Below are 8,674 nucleotides of genomic sequence, written 5' to 3' on the forward strand. Positions count from 1 at the left end.
CGCCCTGGTCTGCCCGACACCTCGCACTCCCTCCTCCTCACTCCCTCACTCCCTCGACGCCATGGCTGATGCTGCCGCGCCCGCGCCGTCGTGAAACCCGCAGCCACCACCGTCCACTCGTCGCCTCGCTGTGCCAACAAGCTTCGCCGTGATCCACTGCTTCGCCTCGACCGATCCCCGATCGCTCGCTCGCCCCGGAGACACTGCACCGAGCTCGTCCCGATCCGCCATCGCCGGATATCCCCCTCGCTACCTCGACCGCTCTAGCTTTTCCCCGAGCTCGCCGTTTGCTCCCCTGCACTCGCAGTGAACCACTGATCCTTCTCCCCTCCCCGTTCTAGCTCTCGTGCACCGTACGCGCCGCCTCAAGTTCGCCCGCATGCACCGCCACCTGTGCTCGCCGCCAACGAGTCTCCGGCCATCTAATGGCCCGACTGTCGTGCCTAGTTTCCTCCCCGCGCCGCGTAGAGTACGTATATGCCCCGCATGAGCCACCACGACCATCACAACGACGACCCCGAGCTCACCCGAGCTCCGACGACCTCCAAGGTCGACGCCGGCGACGACTCCGGCCACCCCAGGCCCAACCACCTACGCCACTCGACGCAGACGAGTGCCCGCGTCACGTAGATGCCCTTCGCCGGCCAATTGGTCGCCGGAGGAGGAAACCCGCACCCCTCCGCCGTCCCTGGCCTTGCCGGCGACGAGCCCCGGGTCAACTCCGACGAGTTTGACCCGGGTTGACCCTAGTTTGACCTCCCCGCCTAAGTCAATGACATGTGGGGCCGGCCCCTAACTAAAATAGTTTAATCTTTAGTTAGTGCTAATCACACTGTTAGGGGTTAATGACCTCGCTAACTAACTCTGTGTCAGTGACATGTGGCCCCAGTCCCTTAACTAACCTAGGTTAGGATTAGATTAATGTTAATTAACTTGGTTAGTTAGGTTAGTCACTGACCAGTGGGTCCCACTGGTCAGGTTTGACCCGAGCAGCCTGTTGACCTGTTGATGTCGGCATGATCTAGTGCTGACGCAATAAATCATTTACTAGAATTATTCTTATATAGGAAATTCCAGAAAATATTACAAACTTCAAAAATTTATAACTTTTAATCTGTAACTCCAAATGCAAAGATTTATATATAAAATTTGATCATAAAAATTCAATCTTTCCATCTGTAATGGTTTCATGCATGACAAAACACTTTAACCTTGCTGTTTAGGTGAAACAAGCTAATACACTTATAATGCTTAAGAACGTAAGCTTCCATTTGAATCTTTGATTCAAATGGACCCAAACCAACTTGTTTCACATTGCATTAGGCAGGACACCTCATATTGCCATGTCATAGCATGCATCATATTGTTGCATATTTCCATGTGATGATTGTGTTCTGTGGTGTCTTTTGTGGTAGGTTCTGCCTCCGAGTATCCAACTGAAGGGCAGTACCCTACTACTACTCCATCAGGCAAGCAGGACCATTGATCATATGGATACAATCCCATGTTCTCGCTTCTGCTCTCCTTTACTGCATTAAGACAACAACGTTTCAAACTGCTGTGTGTTGCGGTAGTTGAACCCTTATCCTCTTCATGATCTGTCATTGCCACAGTAACTAGATGAAACCCACTAGCATGTGTAGGAGTTGATTGAGCCATGTATGTGTTTCCTACCTTGTTATGCCTGCTATGCTTAGAGTTGTGTCAGGTCTGGTTCATCTAGGTGATGGGCTAGAGTGAAATGATTTGGTAAAGGTTTTGATGAGAGGCCATGTAGGAGTACATGGTGGCTTGTTTCATTGAGGCCGTCCCTAAGAACTGAGATCTGTATGTGTGATTTAAGAATCAGCTACTACCAGGCATTGGGATCCTTAATTGACACTCTCGGCTTCTTAACCACTCTAGTACTCTGTCCAGGAGTTGCAACTAGTTTCTGGTGTTTGTAGGTTATGTTTTGGCGGCCGTGCGTAGCGCTGACCCTAGGGGTGGGCTATGATGCGGTAGATACACCGTGGCCGGGCATGCCGGGCGCCCGTTTGGCGTCTCGGGACCCTGTACACATCGTTCGGGGCCATATGTGGAAACCTTGGCCGGACTCCCTGCGGATGGAACCTGGATAGGCGATAAACCTGGACTAGAGAGTTGAGTGTTTAGGTAGGCCATGGCCGACACCCTCGTTGGGCTTCCGCTTGAAGGTTGCCGAGTACACGTCATGTAAACGACGATAAGTGCTGAGAGCGTGTATGAAGAAGTATACCCCTGCAGTGTTGGAAATATGCCCTAGAGGCAATAATAAAAGCATTATTATTATATTTCCTTGTTCATGATAATTGTCTTTATTCATGCTATAATTGTGTTATCCGGAAATCGTAATACATGTGTGAATAATAGACACCAACATGTCCCTAGTAAGCCTCTAGTTGACTAGCTCGTTGATCAACAGATAGTCATGGTTTCCTGACTATGGACATTGGATGTCATTGATAACGAGATCACATCATTAGGAGAATGATGTGATGGGCAAGACCCAATCCTAAACATAGCACAAGATCGTATAGTTCGTTTGCTAGAGTTTTCCAATGTCAAGTATCTTTTCCTTAGACCATGAGATCGTGTAACTCCCGGATACCGTAGGAGTGCTTTGGGTGTACCAAACGTCACAACGTAACTGGGTGACTATAAAGGTATACTACGGGTATGTCCGAAAGTGTCTGTTGGGTTGACACGGATCAAGACTGTGATTTGTCACTCCGTATGACGGAGAGGTATCACTGGGCCCACTCGGTAATGCATCATCATAATGAGCTCAAAGTGACCAAGTGTCTGGTCACGGGATCATGCATTACGGTACGAGTAAAGTGACTTGCCGGTAACGAGATTGAACGAGGTATTGGGATACCGATGATCGGATCTCGGGCAAGTAACATACCGATTGACAAAGGGAATTGTATACGGGGTTGCTTGAATCCTCGACATCGTGGTTCATCCGATGACATCATCGAGGAGCATGTGGGAGCCAACATGGGTATCCAGATCCCGCTGTTGGTTATTGACCGGAGAGCGATCTCGGTCATGTCTACATGTCTCCCGAACCCGTAGGGTCTACACACTTAAGGTTCAGTGACGCTAGGGTTATAGGGATATGTATATGCAGTAACCCGAATGTTGTTCGGAGTCCCGGATGAGATCCTGAACGTCACGAGGAGTTCCGGAATGGTCCGGAGGTAAATAATTATATATAGGAAGTTCTATTTCGGCCATCGGGACAAGTTTCGGGGTCACCGGTATTGTACCGGGACCACCGGAAGGGTCCCGGGGGTCCACCGGGTGGGGCCACCTGTCTCGGGGGGGCACATGGGCTGTAGGGGGTGCGCCTTGTCCTACATGGGCCAAGGGCACCAGCCCCAAGAGGCCCATGCGCCTAGGGTTTCAAGGAGGGAAGAGTCCCAAAGGGGGAAGGCACCCCTAGGTGCCTTGGGGAGGAGGGATTCCTCCCCTTGGCCGCACCCCCCTAGGAGATTAGATCTCCTAGGGCTGGTGCCCCCCCCCCTTGGCCCTCCTATATATAGTGGGGAGATGGAGGACTTCTTACCTTGATCTTTGGTGCCTCCCTCTCCCTCTCCAACACCTCCTCCTCCTCCATAGTGCTTGGCGAAGCCCTGCCGGAGTACTGCAGCTCCATCAACACCACGCCGTCGTGCTGCTGCTGGAGCCATCTCCCTCAACCTCTCCTTCCCCCTTGCTGGATCAAGAAGAAGGAGACGTTACGCTGACCGTACGTGTGTTGAACGCGGAGGTGCCATCCGTTCGGCGCTAGTATCTTCGGTGATTTGGATCACGTCGAGTATGCCTTCCTCATCTCCGTTCTTTGAACGCTTCCGCGCGTGATCTACAAAGGTATGTAGATGCAATCCGATCACTCGTTGCTAGATGAACTCCTAGATGGATCTTGGTGAAACCGTAGGAAATTTTTTGTTTTCTGCAACGTTCCCCAACAGTGGCATCATGAGCTAGGTCTATGCGTAGTTCTCTTGCACGAGTAGAACACAATTTGTTGTGGGCGTTGATGTTGTCAACTTTCTTGCCGCTACTAGTCTTATCTTGCTTCAACGGTATTGTGGGATGAAGCGGCTCGGACCAACCTTACACGTACGCTTACGTGAGATCGGTTCCACCGACTAACATGCACAAGTTGCATAAGGTGGCTGGCGGGTGTCTGTCTCTCCTACTTTAGTTGGAGCGGATTCGATGAAAAGGGTCCTTATGAAGGGTAAATAGAAGTTGACAAATCACGTTGTGGCTTTCAGTAGGTAAGAAAACGTTCTTGCTAGAACCCTACTTCAGCCACGTAAAACTTGCAACAACAATTAGAGGACGTCTAACTTGTTTTTGCAGCAAGTGCTTTGTGATATGATATGGCCAAAGTTGTGATGAATGATGAATGATCTATATGTGATGTATGAGATGTTCATGCTATTGTAATAGGAATCATGACTTGCATGTCGATGAGTATGACAACCGGCAGGAGCCATAGGAGTTGTCTATATTTTTTGTATGACCTGCGTGTCATTGAGAAACGCCATGTAAATTACTTTACTCTATTGCTAAACGCGTTAGCCATAGTAGTAGAAGTAATAGTTGGCGAGCAACTTCATGGAGACACGATGATGGAGATCATGATGATGGAGATCATGGTGTCATGCCGGTGACAAGATGATCATGGACCCCCAAGATGGAGATCAAAGGAGCTATGTGATATTGGCCATATCATGTCACTATTATTATTTGATTGCATGTGATGTTTATCATGTTTTTGCATCTTGTTTGCTTAGAACGACGGTAGTAAATAAGATGATCCCTCATAATAATTTCAAGAAAGTGTTCCCCCTAACTGTGCACTGTTGCGACAGTTTGTTGTTTCGAAGCACCACGTGATGATCGGGTGTGATAGATTCTAACGTTCACATACAACGGGTGTAAGACAGATTTACACATGCAAAACACTTAGGTTGACTTGACGAGCCTATCATGTACAGACATGGCCTCGGTACACAGAAGACCGAAAGGTCGAGCATGAGTCGTATAGAAGATACGATCAACATGAAGATGTTCACCGACGTTGACTAGTCCGTCTCACGTGATGATCGGACACGGCCTAGTTAACTCGGATCATGTTATACTTAGATGACTAGAGGGATGTCTATCTAAGTGGGAGTTCATTATAATTTGATTAGATGAACTTAGTCTAAAATCTTTACAATATGTCTTGTAGATCAAATGGCCAACATAGTCCTCAACTTCAACGCGTTCCTAGAGAAAACCAAGCTGAAAGACGATGGCAGCAACTACATGGACTGGGTCCGGAACCTGAGGATCATCCTCATAGCTGCCAAGAAAGATTATGTCCTACAAGCACCGCTAGGTGACGCACCTGTTCTCCCTGCAGAACAAGACGTTATGAATGCTTGGCAGGCACATACCGATGACTACTCCCTCATTCAGTGCGGCATGCTTTACAGTTTAGAGCCGGGGCTCCAAAAGCATTTTGAGAGACACGGAGCATATGAGATGTTCGAAGAGCTGAAAATGGTTTTCCAAGCTCATGCCCGGGTCGAGAGATATGAAGTCTCCGACAAATTCTTCAGCTGTAAGATGGAGGAAAATAGTTCTGTCAGTGAGCACATACTCACAATGTCTGGGTTACATAACCGCTTGACTCAGCTGGGAGTTAATCTCCCGGATGACGCGGTCATTGACAGAATCCTTCAGTCGCTTCTACCGAGCTACAAGAGCTTTGTGATGAACTTCAATATGCAGGGGATGGAAAAGACCATTCCTGAAGTATTTGCAATGCTGAAATCAGCAGAGGTAGAACTCAAAAAGGAACATCAAGTGTTGATGGTGAATAAAACCACTAAGTTTAAGAAGGGCAAGGGTAAGAAAGCCTTCAAGAAAGACGGCAAGGGAGTTGCCGCGCCCGGCAAGCAAGCTGCCGGGAAGAAGCCAAAGAATGGACCCAAGCCCGAGACTGAGTGCTTTTATTGCAAGGAAAGTGGTCACTGGAAGCGGAACTGCCCCAAATACTTAGCGGACAAGAAGGCCGGCAAAACAAAAGGTATATGTGATATACATGTAATTGATGTGTACCTTACCAGTACTCGTAGTAGCTCCTGGGTATTTGATACCGGTGCAGTTGCTCACATTTGTAACTCAAAGCAGGAGCTGCGGAATAAGTGGAGACTGGCGAAGGACGAGGTGATGATGCGCGTCGGGAATGGTTCCAAGGTCGATGTGATCGCCGTCGGCACGCTACCTCTACATTTACCTACGGGATTAGTTTTGAACCTCAATAATTGTTATTTAGTGCCAAGTTTGAGCATGAACATTGTATTAGGATCTCGTCTAATACGAGATGGCTACTCATTTAAATCCGAGAATAATGGTTGTTCTATTTATATGAGAGATATGTTTTATGGTCATGCTCCGATGGTGAATGATTTATTCTTAATGAATCTCGAGCGTAATGCTACACATATTCATAGTGTGAATACCAAAAGATGTAAGATTGATAATGATAGTCCCACATACTTGTGGCACTGCCGCCTTGGTCACATAGGTGTCAAACGCATGAAGAAGCTCCATGCTGATGGACTTTTAGAGTCTCTTGATTACGAATCATTTGACACGTGCGAACCATGCCTCATGGGTAAAATTACCAAGACTCCGTTCTCAGGAACAATGGAGCGAGCAACCAACTTATTGGAAATCATACATACTGATGTGTGCGGTCCAATGAGTGTTGAGGCTCGCGGGGGCTATCGTTATGTTCTCACCCTCACTGATGACTTGAGTAGATATGGGTATGTCTACTTAATGAAACACAAGTCTGAAACCTTTGAAAAGTTCAAGGAATTTCAGAGTGAGGTTGAGAATCAACGTGACAGGAAAATCAAGTTCCTGCGATCAGATCGTGGAGGAGAATACTTGAGTCATGAGTTTGGCACACACTTAAGAAAATGTGGAATAGTTTCACAACTCACGCCGCCTGGAACACCTCAGCGTAATGGTGTGTCCGAACGTCATAATCGCACTCTATTAGATATGGTGTGATCTATGATGTCTCTTACCGATTTACCGCTATCTTTTTGGGGCTATGCTTTAGAGACTGCCGCATTCACTTTAAATAGGGCTCCATCGAAATCCGTTGAGACGACACCGTTTGAATTATGGTTTGGGAAGAAACCTAAGCTATCGTTTCTAAAAGTTTGGGGATGCGATGCTTATGTTAGGAAACTTCAACCTGAAAAGCTCGAACCCAAGTCGGAAAAATGCGTCTTCATAGGATACCCTAAAGAAACTATTGGGTATACCTTCTACCTCAGATCCGAAGGCAAGATCTTTGTTTCCAAGAATGGATCCATTCTAGAGAAGGAGTTTCTCTCGAAAGAAGTAAGTGGGAGGAAAGTAGAACTTGATGAAGTATTACCTCTTGAACCGGAAAATGGCGCAACTCAAGAAAATGTTCCTGAGGTGCCTGCACCGACTAGAGAGGAAGTTAATGATGATGATCAAGATACTTCTGATCAAGCTCCTACTGAAATTCGAAGGTCCACAAGGACACGTTCCGCACCAGAGTGGTACGGCAACCCTGTCTTGGAAATCATGTTGTTAGACAACGGTGAACCTTCGAACTATGAAGAAGCAATGGCGGGCCCGGATTCCGACAAATGGCTAGAAGCCATGAAATCCGAGATAGGATCCATGTATGAAAACGAAGTATGGACTTTGACTGACTTGCCCGTTGAGCGGCGAGCCATAGAAAATAAATGGATGTTTAAGAAGAAGACAGACGCGGATGGTAATGTGACCATCTATAAAGCTCGGCTTGTCGCTAAGGGTTATCGACAAGTTCAAGGGGTTGACTACGATGAGAATTTCTCACCGGTAGCGAAGCTGAAGTCCGTCCGAATCATGTTAGCGATTGCTGCATTCTATGATTATGAGATATGGCAAATGGACGTCAAAACGGCATTCCTTAATGGTTTCCTTAAGGAAGAATTGTATATGATGCAGCCGGAAGGTTTTGTCGATCCTAAGAATGCTGACAAGGTGTGCAAGCTCCAACGCTCGATTTATGGGCTGGTGCAAGCATCTCGGAGTTGGAACATTCGCTTTGATGAGATGATCAAAGTGTTTGGGTTTACACAGACTTATGGAGAAGCCTGCGTTTACAAGAAAGTGAGTGGGAGCTCTGTAGCATTCCTAATATTATATGTAGATGACATACTTTTGATGGGAAATGATATAGAACTCTTGGACAGCATCAAGGCCTACTTGAATAAGAGTTTTTCAATGAAGGACCTTGGAGAAGCTGCTTATATATTAGGCATCAAGATCTATAGAGACAGATTAAGACGCCTCATAGGTCTTTCGCAAAGCACATACCTTTATAAGATATTGAAGAAGTTCAATATGGATCAGTCTAAGAAGGGGTTCTTGCCTGTGTTACAAGGTGTGAAATTGAGCTCGGCTCAATGTCCGACCACGGCAGAAGATATAGAAGAGATGAGTGTCATCCCCTATGCCTCAGCCATAGGTTCTATTATGTATGCCATGCTGTGTACCAGACCTGATGTAAACCTTGCCGTAAGTTTGGTAGGAAGGTACCAAAGTA

The sequence above is a fragment of the Triticum aestivum genome, chromosome 2A (assembly GCF_018294505.1).
Source record: "Triticum aestivum cultivar Chinese Spring chromosome 2A, IWGSC CS RefSeq v2.1, whole genome shotgun sequence".
Classification (NCBI taxonomy): Eukaryota; Viridiplantae; Streptophyta; class Magnoliopsida; order Poales; family Poaceae; genus Triticum; species Triticum aestivum.